The following is an 18,129-nucleotide window of genomic DNA, read 5'->3' on the forward strand; positions in this document are numbered from 1 at the left end:
TTCCAACAAGTATATATGATAAATTATTTGTCTCTGAAAACATGCTTTATTTCTCCCAACTACAAATTTCCCTTACTATACAGGGACATACAAGAGCATGCAATGCGAATTTTAGGGGAACACTTGTAATAAGGAGCTCATGATCAAATATCAATATAGAACCTAAATAAATGATTTTATTTCTGTTAACCTTTGTTGAGTGGCAAAGTCTCCACAGCATCATTTTATTTGATATGCATGGCAACAGTATAATAGGGTGCTATTATTCCCAACCTTCTACAGGTAATGAAACTGAGGTTCAAAGAGTTTATGAAGCCTTTGCAAGGTCATCCAACGGAGTTAGAACTACCAAGTCTGCATGACCCAGCAATCAGCGCTTTTAAGGATCACTTCATCCTGTGAGACAGAGGGTTTTCTCTGGGAAAGATTATGAGCAAGGTGATCACAAGATGAGAGCAGTGTGTGAGAAGTCAGAAAATACATATGTGAACCTGGGTTCCAATGTGTGATTTTTGTTTGTTTTTATGTGGCTCAAATGGTAAAGAATCTGCCTGCAATACAGGAAACCTGGGTTTGATCCCTGGATCAGGAAGATCCCCTGGAGAAGGGAATGGCAACCCACTCCAGTATTCTTGCCTGGAGAATTCCACGACAGATGAGCCTGGCAGGTTACAGTCCATGGGATCACAGAAGAGTTGAACACTACTGAGTAACTTAACAACAACAATTGAATTTTTAAAATTTATTTTATCAAAGTATAATTGATTTAGGGCTTTCCAGGTGGCACAGTGATAAAAGAATCCACCTGCCAATGCAGGAGACATAGGAGAAAAGGATTCAATTCCTGGGTTGGGAAGATCCCCTAGAAAAGGGAATGGCAACCCACTCCAGTATTCTTGCCTGGAGAATACTATGGCCAGAAAAACCTGGTGGTCAACAGTCTATGGGGTCGCAAAGAGTTGAACACAAGTGAATGACTGACACTTTTACTTCATAGGTTTCCCTAGTGACTCAGACAGTAAAGAATCTGCCTGCAATGAGGGAGACTCGGGTTCAATCTCTGAGTCAGGAAGATCCATGGCGAAGGTAACGGCTTTTCACTCCAGTACTCGTGCCTGGAAACTTCCACAGACAGAGGAGCCTAGCAGGCTGCAGTCCATGGTGTTGCAAAGAGTTGGACACTACTGACGGCACATGCACACACACACACACACACACACACAGAGTTGATTTACAATGTTGTGTTAGTTTCTGGTGTACAGCAAAGTGATTCCCTTCTACACATATATAATACTTTGCATCTGCTAATCTCAAACTCCCAATCCATCCCTTCCCTCTACCCCTCCCCCTTGGCAATCACAAGTCTCTCCTGTATGTCTGTGAGTCTGTTTCTGTTTCAGGAACAGGTGTCTGATAAGTCCATTTGTGTCATATTTTGGATTCCACATGTAAGTCATGTACAGTATTTGCCAATGTGTATTTATTATACTAACTTCATCAGGTTCATCAGGTCATCAGTTTCTTTATCTGTGAAGTGGGCATAATTGCTTGGTGGACCCCATTATTAGGTTGTCCTGAAGATCAAAGAGATAAACAGCCTAACACTTAGGAAAATATAATAACTATAAAATATTATTATTTCAAATTTATAAAGAGATATATTAAAAGATGATGCTATGAAAGTGCTACACTCAATATGTCAGAAAATTTGGAAAACTCAGCAGTGGCCACAGGACTGGAGAAGGTCAGTTTTCATTCCAATCCCAAAGAAAGGCAATGCAAAGAAAGCTCAAACTACCACACAATTGCACTCATCTCACATGCTAGCAAAGTAACAATCAAAATTCTCCAAGCCAGGCTTCAACGGTACATGAACCGTGGGCTTCCAGATGTTCAAGCTGGATTTAGAAAAGGCAGAGGAACCAGAGATCAAACTGCCAACATCCATTGGATCATAGAAAAAGAGAGTTCCAGAAAAAAATCTATGTCTGCTTTATTGACTATGTGGATCACAACAAACTGTGGAAAATTCTTCAAGAGATGGGAATACCAGACCACTTGATCTGCATCCTGAAAAATCCGTATGCAGGTCAAGAAGCACCAGTTAGAACTGGACATGAGACAACTGACTGGTTCCAAATCAGAAAAAGAGTACATCAAGGCTGTATATTGTCACCCTGCTTATTTAACTTAAACGCAGAGTACATCATGAGAAATGCTGGACTGGATGAAGCACAAGCTAGAATCAAGATTTGCTGGGAGAAATATCAATAACCTCAGATATGCAGATGACACCACCCTTATGGCAGAAAGCAAAGAAGAACTAAAGAGCCTCTTGATGAAAGTAAAAGAAGAGATTGAAAAAGTTGGCATAAAACTCAACATTCAGAACACTAAGATTATCTGGTCTCATTACTTCAAGGCAAATCGATGGGGAAACAGTGAAAACAGTGACAGACTTTTATTTTGGGGGGTTCCAAAATCCCTGCAGATGGTGACTGCAGCCACGAAATTAAAAGACACTTGCTCCTTGGAAGAAAAGTTATGACCAACCTAGACAGCATACTAAAAAGCAGAGACATTACTTTATCAACAATGATCCATCTAGTCAAGGCTATGATTTTTCCAGTGTCATGTATGGATGTGAGAATTGGACTATAAAGAAAGCTGAGCACCAAAGAATTGATGCTTTTGAACTGTGGTGTTGGAGAAGACTCTTGAGAGTCCCTTGGACTGCAAGGAGATCCAACCAGTCCATTCTAAAACAGATCAGTCTTGGGTGTTCATTGGAAGGACTGATGTTGAAGCTGAAACTCCAATACTTTTGCCATCTAATGCAAAGGGCTGACTCATTTGAAAAGACCCTGATGCCGGGAAAGACTGAAGGCGGGAGGAGAAGTGGACGAGAGAGGATGAGATGATTGGATGGCATCACTGACTCAATGGACATGAGTTTGAGTAAACTTCAGAGCTGGTGATGGACAGGGAGGCCTGGAGTGCTGCAGTCCACATGGTCACAAAGAGTTGGACATGACTGAGTGACTGAACTGAATATTAATATCCTAATTTCTTAAATGGTGAATGAGGGTGAACGTATAAGCAGAAAAATTTTGCAGACACAAGGAGAAGTAAAGGAGTTAAAAAATGCAAAGTGAGAGAAACAAAACCCACTGGAGGGAAAAATAAGAGAAAACTTGGTGGGCTTCACATGGCAGATGGGAGCTCACAGAAAGCAAACAAAACCCGGAGGCAGAGTCTATTTCCTGAGATCCAGAGGAATTTGGACTTCCCAGGCCAGACAGAGATTCAAATCTGCTGGGGCAGAAAATTATTTGAGACCCTCTGGAGTCAATCTATTTGCTAGGATACAGAAAAATATAAATCTGATGTTCTGCCAAATCTTAAACAATAATAAGTATTGCATGCAAATGAAAAACTGAAGTAAACATGGGATAGGATTTGAAATAGCTCAGCTCAAGCTTCGTGCCAAGTAAGAAGGTTTTATGTGCACCAATGTGGATGCAGTTAACTTTCTGGTCTTGAACTTGTAGCTTTTATGTCCATTCTCTCCTTGGGCTTCCCTGGTGGCTCAGATGGTATTCTCTGCCTGCAGCTGCTGCTGCTAAGTCTCTACAGTCGTGTCCGACTCTGTGCGACCCCATAGATGGCAGCCCACCAGGCTCCCCCATCCCTGGGATTCTCCAGGCAAGAATACTGGAGTGGGTTGCCATTTCCTTCTCCAATGCATGAAAGTGAAAAGTCAAAGTGAAGTTGCTCAGTCGTGTCCGATTCTTTGCAACCCCATGGACTGCAGCCTAACCCCTTGTAACTCAGATTTTATCTCCAGCAGAGTGTGGTTCTGATTTCTTCCCATTTCCCAGGCTGTTCCATCTCTGAAAACTACTTTTGTTCTTTTTGACCTTTAAGGGAGATTGTAACATAGTTTCATTGCCCTGTGCACATTTAACTTTCAATATGTTGTCTCAGGTCACAGCTTACACTTGTATATAAATAACTCTCAGCCTTCAGCTCCAACCTGTGCCTTTACTGAGCACCAGTTCTGTTTTCCCCACAGCTTTCTAGTTCATAGTCTGTTTCTACCCACAGCTTATGATCCACCTTTTTTCTTGTTCTGTAATGTATTTCTGCCCTTTGCCTTTAAAAACAAAAAAATAGTTATGTTGCCATTTTTCTAATTAGTCAAGTTCAAAGCCTCTGCATTGGTCATATATATATATGCATTGTCCCTCTTTGACACAATGAGGTTGCCTGCAGAGGACTCTCACACCTAGCCTGTGCATCATACTTTTCCCTCCTGTCTGTGGCCCCACCATGTAAACAGGGCTGCTCCATTATTTCTGGGCAGTGTTTCTCTCATCCACCCATCTACTCACCCTTACCCTCTTTTCTCATTGCCATCATCCTAGTTTAGGTCTTACAACTTATTTTGAGGCAGTTCACAGGCTTGTCTAATTGAAACCACTTTAGTCTTTCCAATGCATCATTTATACGCTGCTCAGTCGCTCAGTTGTGTCTGACTCCTTGTGATCCCATGGAGTGTAGCCACCAGGCTTCTCTGTCCATGGGATTCTCCAGGCAAGAATACTGGAGTGGGTTGCCATTTCCTTCTCCACATTTAATTGCTACCAGATTACTATCCCTAAATGTTTTTTTAAAACTTTTAATCAAATAACTTCCTTAATAAATAACACCTTTACTGGGTCACCAATCTAAGAGGACACACCTCACCCAAGCACGTCATTCCTTTCAAAGTTTTCATTCATTATGCCCCTAGTAGACCTTTAGTTTCTCTTAAAACATTTTCTTCATTTCCTATATACACATGGTTTGTACTTTTCTGTCTTTGTGCTATTCAACTCATGGTACCATTTCTTTTTTGCACCTATAACCTTTTATTAACTTTGAGGCATGATGCCTCATTGCCGGGGTCCAGCCCCGGTGGATCCAGGGAATTCGAAGCGGGGACGGCGTCGGCGAGGATCAGAAAACAACTGCTTAATTAAACGTTAATTAAGGATATAAAGAGTGGTGAAATAAGGATAGCTCAGTAGGAAAATTCAGTGAAGAAAAGAGGCTGAATAATTCAGCCAGAAGGTAAGAGAAAGAACGACATGGGGAGACCAAGTTTCGGTGAACAAGGCCCGCACTTTATTTTTCAAAGTAGTTTTTATACCTTAAGTTATGCATGGGGGAAGGGGTAGAGTCATGCAGTAAGCCAGGCTTTCTTCCTGCAAACTTATCATATGCAAAAGTTTAGGTGATTTGCATCATCTTCTGGCCCGGAGGCCTGTTAACATTTTAAGACCCTTTCTTCAGAAAACTTGTTTTTCTCTAAAGGTGATTAGTCAGGTGCCACCCTCCAAAAGCATTAAAGTTGCATTCCTATAGGGCAAAGGTGTGGTGGGCTACAACGAGAAAAAGAATTAACTCAAGGGTCCCAGGTTACAAACATTAAAGCTACTACTTACACCAATTATATTAATCAATACACTGCCAGGGACACAGCAGGTAAGGGATATGGAAACTTAGCAGCAAACATTGGCCCAACAAGTGAAAATCCCTTCACCAATACAATTTCTAATCAATCTTTTAACTGCTCAAAGGAATCTGTGTTTAGACAGTTTAGAACATCTCCTGCCTCTCACAGTTGGGAGGCTCTGAGCAATCACATGTGGCCGGAAAAACCTATCAGGCAGGCTAGAGGACTTCCAAAGGAGTTTGTAGGTTGAAACACTATCACACCCAGGAACTTTATTAACTGGAGCTGTAAGTTAACTCTTTTTTTCAGAGAGAGGTAGTGGGGGACAGCCCCCCGTAAAGTCAGAGGTGTAGGTGAGAGCACAAAGCAGAAAGTAGGCAGACTCTGGTTTTGGGGGTAGATGCTCGAGAATCTCCAGGGGGACTCCTGAGGCTCGATCCTGCCTTTGTGTATGCTGAGCCTCCTTCCTCATGACCTTTGTCATGGGTGGAGCTCCTCACACTGGCTCCTGGCAGTGATAGAATTCCAGTTGAGCTATTCCAGATCCTGAAAGATGATGCTGTGGAAAGTGCTGCACTCAATATGCAATATGCCAGCTCCCGGCACCTCATATAAACTTTAAGTCTTGTTTTCATTACCTCTCATTTGCTCTTCTAGAACTGTCACACATGGTCTATGTGTGTCTGAATTTATGTGTAATGTAAAAAGATAAATGCATATTATTAAACAAGAATAATTTGTCCCAAAGAACCCTATCATGATATGAATTCAGATCTTCTCTACCTCACCTTGTCCTTCACTCTTACCTTGAGAAAACATACAGATGTTTCATCATGACCTGAAGGTCAAAGCACTCAAGTTCATGGACAACAGTTTTCTGTAAACAAACTCAGATGTCTCATCTTATCCTCTCCCCCATCCATCAAGCTAAGAATCCTGAAGCTGTCACAGATGCTCCCTGTGGCCACCCCCCATGTCTAGTGTTGCTAACCTTGGCAGCCACACCTCATGTCTCACTTCATTTCATCTGGTGGTAGAACGTAACCTCGGAGCAGCGGGAAGACAGTGTTGGACTTCCACCTGCTTCCTTTGAGATGCAGCTCCTGAGCAAGGCACCTGCTGTTGGCTGGGTGCCCAGTGCCAGGGAGTGCTCATCAGCACAGAGGCAGAGCTCTGCCAATAATTAGCGAGGCTCTGTGCTTCCATCCATAAGTTAAGTTGCAAATATAGCAGAAACAGGAACAAATATAGGCCTAACCCTGCATGGGCTTGGGAGTGGTGGTGAGAAGAGAGAGAGAAAGACAAAGAAGGACACAGCAGCCCACGGGGAGGAAGCCCTGCACCTGATGGTGGGAAACCCAGATGACAGGCTTGAGTCCAACTGTACAAGGAATCAAGTTTTCACCCATTACAAAGACTGCGTTAGATTACCTTCTGGGATATTTTCAGCTCTTTATCTTTCTATAATTCTATGAAGGAAGTTATCAAAGAAAAGAGTGGAAGAGAGAGAGAGCATGTGCTCTTGACTGAAGCCAGGTAGATTTGCCCATGTATTCATGATTACCATTTTCTATCTTCAACATATGCTATCTCTGTCATTAATCAGGAACAATTACACAAGTTTACCACTCCTTTTCCTTCTTTCTTTCTTTGCCCCTCCTTCCTTTCTTCTTTTGTTCTGTTTCACTTCAATAGCAGCCTCAGCTTCCATCAAAAGCTCAGTGGGGCTCTAAGGAAACAGATCCCAGAGGCACCTCTCCTTTTTGTCAGGACAGAACAGAGTTTGTGTTGAAGGGCAGCCAGCAACTTGGCACTGGCCAGAGTGAGTATTAACAAGAGATGAGAGTAGTGAGTCAGGCTGGGGTCCAGTCCTCAACCTGGACCCGGCTCCTGTCACATCCCTCACCACCCCATGCCATATTCTCCCATCACCATTCTGGGGCTGAGCCATGATAAAGGGTGGAAAACGATGCAGCAGTCAGCCAGGCCTGCACTGCTCACCCAGGGTCTCCTGATTATGTCTCCTGCCTTAGAAGTAGGCATGTGACTTTGCAAACTCCCTGCATGTCAAGTATCTTCTGATCTCTTTCTCTAGATCAGAGGTGCTTAAGCCTAAATGACAGTGGAAAGGAAGGAAAATCCCAAACTCAGTTCATTAGCAAAACATTGCCTTTCCTCTCTTCCACTCACATTTTACCCAGAATCGCTATCTACTTGTTTAAAGGCATGTGCTTTGTGATAGCCTTTCTGGATTCTGTTAAGCTAAATTAGAAATGATAGAAGACTTATATTTTAAGTATCTTGGTGAATGATGGCTGCGTACAACTTACGGTTAATATTTAGGAAATGAGGCTATCACCAGAATTAATGAAGGCTGTCATCCTTATGACCCAATTTCTGTCATGAACCCTTGAACACTTCCCTCATCCAACATGCAGTTTTCTCTTTCCAGTGCAGAGCAGGAGGTATGATATGAATGGATGCACACACAGAAACACACACACACATAAACACACACCTATTTCCTCCAGATCCCCATCTACCTACCCACATCAAGGTAGAGACCTGAAGATTGTGATGACTGCGGCAAATAGACTCCTGGAAGAGAAGTCTAAAGAGGCTCTGGGAAATGAAGTTTTGGGCTAACTTTCCAACCAATCTGGTCACTTCTGTCAAAGGTAAGCCCAGCTCTTTCCCTCCAATATTCCTTCCCTATGCCTTTTCCAAATTTTCTTTCCTTTACTCCACAACCGAGAATAGGAAACTTCATGGTTAAAAGGAATTCACTTGTGTATATTGTATATTGGACATCCACAAGTGAATTATTTGCCTCATTAACTTATACATTCTTATAAGGTCCACATAGGGACACTGTAGGATGCCCACGACCAGTGGTTGAAAAATGAAGAACATAAATTTACAGCAGTAGATAATGAAGACCATAAAGATGATGATGATAAGGCAGAAGTTAAACTTTCTCAAATATTTACCACATGGCAGGTTTTGTGCTAAAAGCTTTGCCTGTATAGCTCTAACAACCTTAATAAAGAAATACTCACACATTCACAAAGATGAGATTTAAAATCATGTTCATTTGCATCCTGCAAAAAAATTTTTTTTTTAAATATTTCACTTGGTTCTGATATGGTGCAAGTTAAGTGTTTGAAAAGTTCAGTTATAGAATTGGACAACCAAATTTCAAAATCTAGCTTTCACACTCACTGTTTACGTAAACTTGGAAAATTCTTTATCTCTAGTATTCCATTTTCATCTTATAAAATAAAATACTCATCTTACAAGGTTATTGTGAAATTTATATTCATCACTCCACAGATCTTGACACAAAATGTCAGATTTGGGTGCTCAAAATTTTTGGTTTCTACCTAGCACCCAGATCTTGATTTCTAATATAATTTTACTATCAAACGAGCCTGGGTTCCTTGAAAAAATGGTTCATTCTAGGACTGGGGCAGGAAATACTCAAAATGAATTTTGACTATCTTACAGCACCGGAAAGGAATTAAACCAACCAAAACCCACAATGATAGTCAAAAGGACACAGAAAACAACTGAATGACCTCCCAATAGCCAAACCCACATAACTTGCACAACAAAATAAAACATTATTAGATTATACCCCAGACTTGTAAACATCTGTAGGTCCATACTCTTATAAATGATTAAATTATAAATAAATTGCAGATAACAGACAAATATCATGTTCAGAAAAGCTGCAAATGATTTATTCAGATTTCTTACCTTCAAACAGATGGAGTAAGACTTCCTGACTCTTAAGTGGGAGTTGTGTACAGTGATTTTCTTCCAAAAAGGAGAATATGAAAAGGGGGAAACAACAGTCACTTTACAGTGGAGAAACCTGCTAAACACTTCCTCAGCCAGGGGATCAAGATCAACATCAACAACAATAAGTCATATTGATAGTACATGCCCTTGATACGATGTGCTGAAAATGGTACTTTACTACTTTACTTCTGTGGTTTTTCTTTCCAAAATCCATAACCCTAATCTTTGAGAAAAATACCAAACAAATTTCAATTGAAAGATAGTCTACAAAGAATCTGACCAGTATTCCTTAAAACTGTCAAATTCATAAGAAACCAGGAAGTCTGAGAAATGGTTACAGTCTAGAGGAGCCCAAGGAGACATGACTAAACACAATACAAATAAGCACAACAAGAGATGCTAGATTTAGTCAGTGAGAGTAGAGGGTAGTTGCGTATTTAAAGGCGGCTTATCATGACTTCCCAGAGTACCTAACAGAATTGGGCAAGCTCACTTCAGTTAAAAGAGGGGTCTTTTTGACCCTGCACCTAGGAAGACTATGAATGACAAAGTGAGGTTAAGAAAGGTTCTGAAGAGCTGAAATGAGGCAATGCATATTTCTAAAGGCTTTGGGCTCTGGATGTGGGTTGCTGCAGTGGATCATAGAGATGCTATTTTGTTTCCTTCAAACAGAAATGATGAAGCCCCACCACACACCATGCCCACAGTCAGGCTACCTGTGGACAACTTCCCCTGCTCACAAATATACAAAGGATTTGCCTTAGGTGAGGGAGGACACCTCCCTCACCTTGCAAGGGAGAGGACAGAGGAGCCTATTGGGGGAGGGGGAAAGCATAAAGGAAGTGAGTCAATTGAGGAATGGAGGGAAAATAACTCTGATTCTCTACTTTAGCCACAACAACAACAATTTCAGCACAAGGGACAGCTCTGTGCTCCTATCTCTAGAACAGCCTAGTGAATTTCCAATGTCCTCATTCCCCAGGTCCCTGTATCAGCAAAAGACAGATGGTCTATGACCGCCAGGCAATCAGAAAATCTGCCAAGTCAAGGAAACACGTGGAGTGAAATGATGTGGTAATTCCAGTGAGCTTAAGGATGAGGCTCAACCCGCGGAGCTGGGGAGGAGTGTGCAGTACACATGATAGCTCTTTCCACTGAAAGGTATGTTTACAAGCCTGAAACTAGCACCTTTCAACCCCAACCTCCTCCCACTCCCATTTCTAGAGCTATGAGGAAGGAAAGCCCATATATTATATCTCTGGCATGCACGCTGACTGTAAAAAAGACAGGGCTGATTTATGCCTGTTGTGTGGAACACAAGCTCTATTGGCATCTGTCTTTCATTGCGAAAGCTGAGCACTCAGATGTTAAAGCTGTATGTCAAAGCAGTTATGCTAATGTCTTAGATTTTTTTTTTTTTTCAAAAACAGTCTAGGTAGTGTACTCCACAACTACTGAAACCATTTCTGCATCAACTTGCCACTAACAATCTCTTCTCCACCTTCAATGTCACATGATTACAGAGATGTCTAAAGTTGGTAATAAGAAGGATTAAGTCCTAGATCAAGAAAGCTAACTTTGCAAGAGATGATGGTAAAATGGAGGAGGAAGGAACAGCAACTACTATGTCATAAACAACAGAGAATTCACAATTTAAATAGCATATTATGGCAGATTTGGACATGGAGTTAGAAGTTTCCGAGTCTAGAGATAAAATGCCTCATCTGTCCATTAAGTGGTACCCAGGTGGGTGATGCTCCAGCCATGAGCTCAGGGCTTACAAAATTTATGGGGTCTCCTGTATTTCTGCTTGTTGAACTCCCACAGCTCCATGGTGGCCTTGTCAGATTCCAACATGCATGCCCCTTCATGCAAAGCCACAGTATGATGGAGTCACAGAAGAATGGGGACAAATGAAAGAAGAATCTAGGTAGTCATGTTGGATTCAACCTCTCTTTCTGCCCTGTGAGCCAGAGAGCCTTCCAGCCACTCATTACACCCAAGTGATTGGAAGAGGTATCCAGGGAGGATCTCCTTACTTTCTGCCTCTCTTGTCTCCATTCCATCAGTGTGACTGTCACAATAGTGTCCTGAGACTCCATCTACCTCCTGTGTGTCTTATTTGCTCAGAAACATGCCACAGCTTTGCTCTTATATCAAGTCTCTTCTCCCTCCTCAGATTTCTTTCAACAACTTTCCTAACCTTGCCCCCTGCTCCTTGCTCCCTGGCCAGGCCCTCCCTTCCCGTCTCACCAATCAACCCTCTGTCCCCATGTCAGTGTGCATGTGATCTCTGCTGCTAGGAATGCCCTTCTCCTCCTCCACTCCCTCCAAGTCCTACAATTCTTCAGACTCAGCTCAGTTTCACACTCCTTACAGAATCTCAGCCTGATTCTCATTTTGTGTATGGTGTCCACCAAGCATCATTTAGGTCACACTTCTATTATTTTCAATTATCTCATGAAGGATCTTTATTATTAATATCCCATTTCATTCTAAAGAAACAGTAATATATTTTCACATTTTAATCTATCATTAGCAGCTAAAAATGTTAAGTTGCTTGAAAGACACAGACTAAGTCTCAGCTTCATTGCCACCTTCAAAGTCCTAGGCCTATAGTCAAGGCGCATGAAGGGAATGACTGGCTGACATTGGATGGAATCATTCAGGGTAAAGGGAGAAAATTCTGGAATCAACCCCCATGGTTAAATACTGGCTCTACTACTGCAGGCACCTGCGCTGTCCCATCACTTGCAAGTTCGATGAAATGTCGCATGGGATGTTTAAAATAGTGCCAGGCACCAGGCTTCATTTGGAGGCAGCTGCTTTTGTGGTTTGTGTTGTTGTTATCCTCATCACTCGCATGTCCACTAACAGGTCTGGTCAGGGCACACATGGTTCAAGGCCCTTCTTCCATCGCAGGCTCCTTCCCGAGCCTCACACCATGCCTTTCCACTGCTGTTTCTGCTTTGAAAGGTTTCACCATCATTGCCACACTGCCCTGCCTCTTTTTCCATTCTATCTTTGAAAAATGGTTTCCTCTGAAAGGCAACTTTTCTGGGCTTGTCTATCATTATCCAAGGCAAATCTGGCACCAGAAAGGTGCTCTAGGATGGGTGGTGGGATGTTGTATCCAGGCTTCCCCAAGGAAGCCCAACCACCTGCTGCTTTGACTTCCTGAGGCATCATCATATCTGAAGACAGTCAACCTGTAGACATGTGTAAGGTGCATGGTGGAAAAGGTTATCAATGATGCCAATTAAAAGATTAGTACTTTGAGTTATTAAAAAAAAAAAAAAAAAAGAAGAAGCCAGAAACAACCTTATGCTGTCTGCAGTCATCTCAAACCACCCGTCCCTCCTCTGGATAGACAAATGACAGCTGTTGCTCAGAAACTTTAGGGGGATCCATTGTGAGCCCAGGACTTAAGTGCCCTCCTCTCAGCCACGCTTATTGTATGTGTCATCTGGCAAGGTAGTGTTTATCTGGTTACCCTGTTATCAAGGGCAAGACTATTTCTCCTTACTATGGCAGACTAAACTCTGAAATATTAAATACCAGCCATTCAACCTCTGACACAGTAACACACAAGCCTTATATTATCATCACCCTCCACTGCTCCAATTTTTGTCATTTGCTCTTGTCCTTATAGTTCCTCTATTGCGCTTCTCAGTCCAGCTCTTGTCTTCCCATCAGACAGGTCTGGAGACATCCAGACCTGAGACCAGCCCTCCAGGAACACGTGAGCAGCAAGGCCATCTGGGCAGGCTGGCTCTCCTCTCACTGCTCTCACTCACCACCCGCCTCTGCCCACGCTTTACCCCCAGTGGATTGTGTTGAAAGCCTGAAACAATCCTGGCAAGGTCATACTGTTTGATTCTGCTGTCAGTTTAAATTATGTTGCAGCTTTTATATCTAAATCAAAATACAAGGGAATGAAAAAGAGAGAGAGAGACAGCAAAGAGACATGGCAACATCCTATGGCGAGTGGTGAAATGACATTTCAATTGACCGATTGATCTGTTCCCTTGACAGCTGCCCCCCTTGCTCACTCCAAATCATTATTTAACATGTATAAACTCTGAGCACACTCCAAGCCCTCCGTGGATAGAATGTATGCCTTCTGCTGGAGGGGAGGGGAATAAAGTATTTTCTATAATGGTAAAAATAGGAATATTATTTTAAGGTGATGTTTTTCATTAATAAAATCATTGATCATTTAGGATACAATCAAGCTATTTATTCTCAGAACTTAAGACTGTATTGAACTGCAATTTCCTAAGTTCTTATAGAAAATGTCTGGACTGAAGTATCTATAATTTGTTTCATGTACCGATAACCAAGACAAGATTTTAAAACAATATACTAATGTTCGGCTATGTCTAAATAATATCTTCTTGAAGCCAAGGGTAAGAAATGACTGATTTGGTGTTTCTATGGTAGTTCTCCATAGGTCCTGAATTTTATACACTCTTATTTAACAAAAGGATAATTGTTTTTGTTTTACAAGTGAGTTGACATGGAACCTTTAACTGAAAAGAGTCCATAGAGGGTTCTTTAAGATACCTGTCCTTTAGTCTTCTATGACTTCAAAACATAATACAGTTGCAAGAAAAGTTGACAGAATTTGGGGCAAAACTGTTAAATACTACATAGTCATGAGAGAAAACCACATTCGAACATAGTATGCATTGATATTTAACTGATGATATTACCATTACATTAAAAGGGTTACAGGTTTGTTTTTTTTTTTTTAATTCTGAGACTATTGCCCATTAGAATAAATAGTTCATTAGGTTTGTAACCTTTCCAGAGTCTATTTTAGAAAAATGTTTTTAAATCCTTACAGTGGACTACATTCTTCACTGTTCATCTTTCAGTATTGTTTGAGTTGTTCCCAACCAGCTTTGACACATATCAGCATTTTCCAAAGGGAGTTTACCTTATAAAACATGGGCTATCTTGAAATAATTTATAATTAGTTAGAAGTTAGAGTTCCTAATTTCATTTCCACTCTACTACGAACTTTTTACCACAGTTCGTGGTGTTGGAGAAGACTCTTGAGAGTCCCCTGGACTGCAGGGAGATCCAACCAGTCCATCCTAAAGGAAATCAGTTCTGAATATTCATTGGAAGGACTGATGCTGAAGCTGAAACTCCAATAGTTTGGCCACCTGATGCGAAGAGCTGACTCACTGGGAAAGACCCTGAGGCTGGGAAAGATTGCAGGCAGGAGGAGAAGGGGATAACAGAGGATGAGATGGTAGGATGGCATCACTAACTCAATGGACATGAGTTTGAGCAAGCTCTGGGAGTTGGTGATGGACAGGGAAGCCTGGTGTGCTGCAGTCCATGGGGTCGCAAAGAGTCGGACACAACTGAGTGACTGAACTGAACTACTGTGTGATCATTAACTACAAGTTTCTAAAGTTCTCTGAATTTCAGTTTTATTTTGGTTTGGTTTTCAGTCTGTAAAGTGCAGTTACCACTTCTTGACACAGGTAATTTTCAGTGTTCATGAAGGCTAAAAGTGTGATAATATGGCTGACTTTTTAATTAGATGAGGATAATATATCAGGCTTTAGTGAGGACTTCAGCTTTGTCAACTACACGTACTAATCCTCAATGATAATAGGTCTCAGATTCTGCAAAGAAAGCAACTTTATTGGAGGAGACATTATTGCATATTTTGATTCACTAATGAACTTTTGATTTATGCCCAGTGAAATGGTCAGTAGTTAAAAGACCCCCGTGGTACCATAGAAATTGAATGGTTGGTTGTTACTTTGAAAACTCTCTTTGGGGTAATAAGATTAGAGGTGGTTGGGTCTTACAATCCCCAACCAGAGCAGTAACAATAGAAGAATCCTGCTAATCTTGCTTCCTCTCTGTTCCAACAGCAGGAGAAATGCTGACTTTATACCCATACATCCATCACACCCATACAACCTATCACTTACTGTGGGCTTTAACAGTGAATTGGTCACTTGTCAGAATGTGTATCAGATCTCTCAGGAGCAGTGCTTTAACTGTTGCTATCTCCCTAAGACTGGATATGTTTACTACTTGCACCAACCTAGGTGGGAAAGTACTCTCTCTTCTGAATATATTAAGTATGAGAATACCATGACATGGTATCTTAAGTTACTCATATCTTTCTTTGATTCTTGCACTCAAAAAGTCATTGTTCCAAATAGGTTTAGAGTAAAAATCTGCTTCACAAGTTTCTCCTGTTGCCTAACTCGAATCTTAAGTGGGGGAAAGGAGGAAAAGAACTCTGAAAAGGTGGCATGTTTTATATGGAAACTTAGTCAGTGACTTACTACCCATTTTTGCTATATATAAGACTAGGTCTTTTATGCAATTCAATATAGATGGTCACCTTTAAGATACAAAAACTGAAAAAATGAAAAAATGGTTTCGGACTTACATCTCTTCTCTAAATCCTTGATGAGTGCTTCCCAAAGCCAAGACCCAATGTTCATCACAGCACTGTTTATAATAGCCAGGACATGGAAGCAACCTAGATGTCCATCAGCAGATGAATGGATAAGAAAGCTGTGGTACATATACACAATGGAGTATTACTCAGCCATTAAAAAGAATACATTTGAATCAGTTCTAATGAGGTGGAAGAAACTGGAGCCTATTATACAGAGTGAAGTAAGCCAGAAAGAAAAACACCAATACAGTATACTAACGCATATATATGGAATTTAGAAAGATGGTAATGATGACCCTGTATGCGAGACAGCAAAAGAGACACTGATGTATAGAACAGTCTTATGGACTCTGTGGGAGAGGGAGAGGGTGAGATGATTTGGGAGAATGGCATTGAAATATGTATAATATCATATATGAAACAAGTCGCCAGTCCAGGTTCGATGCACGATACTGGATGCTTGGGGCTGGTGCACTGGGATGACCCAGAGGGATGGTATGGGGAGGGAGGAGGGAGGGGGGTTCAGGATGGGGAACACGTGTATGCCTGTGGTGGATTCATTTCTATATATGGCAGAACCAATCAATATTGTAAAGTTTAAAAATAAACTAAAATTAAAAAAAAAAAAGAACTTAGAACAGGGGGTTTGGTCACTATGGGGAGGCCAACTGTGTATGGTTTTCATTTGTGTGTGTGTGACCCTTCATTAAAATTTCCTCTACTATGGCCTTGACTCAAAGATCAAGATGTGTCATTTGGTAGCTGGTCTTCAGGACTAGTTAAACCCTTACTAGTCCCAGATCTACTCCAATAGGTTTTAAGAATTCCAACAATAGTGGGAAGAGATGGATCACTGGGCAATTACTTTATAGATTATATCCGTTCATCAGGAGCGATCTGTTCAATTTTACTTAGCCCAGAGATATATAGGGAAATATTCTGTTTCCTTGCATCACCCCAATGGGTTCATTAGCTGTGGCATCACTGCAAAATCACTTAGGTTCTACATATCTTGTCTCTCACCAGAAGGTTCTTTGCAGTCTCAATATCCAGCTGTCTCTGAAGGCCAGAGTTTGTGAAATCAATACCTCCCCTCAACCTTTCTCTTAAAGCCCATGTTGTGGCCTTTGCTGGATGCCAGTGAAGTCCAGCTCATTTTCAGTAATATTCTCATGTTGAGCATTTTAAGACCCTTCAGAATAAGGAGGATCAAGTTTTAGGTTAGGCCTCATGGTGTCTACCTTCTTCATTCTTGATAATCTCCATGTCCAGGGGCTAGAATTGGTGCCTTGTATCTGATGATGCTGACAGGGTCACTGGAGCAGTGAATTCACAGGCTGCTACCTCTGGGTGTATCCCTGCCAGGTTACTGAAAATTATGGACTTACCCACAGATAGAAAACCACAAATTCAATGTAAGTTTCAACAATTCTGCCACACTGAAACCTCCTAGCCTACCAACACTGCCCCATATGGAGGTAGGGAGTGTTTACTCAGGGTGAACAATGTGGGTGGAAGCTCTAAAGCACCCTTCTTTCTACTGAGTTGAAGTCATTTCAGCTCAGATATAGTCAATCCCAGCTAAGTAGCTGGTCATGGAGATGATCTTGCAGTGGCCTCCATGTTTGAAGCCTCCCCTCACATACACAGGGATGGATCCAGCTCGGGTGAGGTCTGGAGATGATACAGTCTTTTACATATCTTAGAGACTATATTTAAGGATACAAAATTACATACTAAAGGATGAAGAAGCCTTAACCTATTGCAGCTCAGTGATTATGCTTTTGTAACCTTACAAAAATCACGTGACCATGAAAACTCATTACTAGGTTCCCTCTTTGAGTCAAGGCCATAGTAGAGGAAATTTTAATGAAGGGTCACACACACACAAATGAAAACCATACACAGTGGCATGAGCACCGTGTGGGAAAGGCAGGAGAATATATGAAGCTTATGCTTTAGTGGCTTTAAAGCAAACTGTCCTTTAAGTGCATTTTCTAAACTTAAATACTTCGGGGGAAAAAAAGAAAGACTGATCTAAGTATGAAAATATATAATGAACTAAGGAGCCATATAAATCATGTGTTGAACTAAAACTTGCAGTATTTGATTACACAACTCTATTTTTATTATGTTCCTGCAAAGTTGTGCTGGCTGGACTCTGCTGTGAAGAAGGTTCACAGATAAGAGTGAATTACCCCTTACCTATGAGGAGTTCAGAGTTAAGCATACTTCTTAAGAGATTCAGCAGATGTTCAACTAATAAAGCTCTGTTAAGTTAGTTCATTTGACAAGAGTGATCTATAAAGACTTCTTCCAAGAGGCAGATTCTGAACCAGGTCATGAATGCTAAAAGATACTTGCAAGTACATGTGGGAAGAAT

Source organism: Bubalus kerabau, chromosome 2, assembly GCF_029407905.1.
Source record: "Bubalus kerabau isolate K-KA32 ecotype Philippines breed swamp buffalo chromosome 2, PCC_UOA_SB_1v2, whole genome shotgun sequence".
NCBI lineage: Eukaryota > Metazoa > Chordata > Mammalia > Artiodactyla > Bovidae > Bubalus > Bubalus kerabau.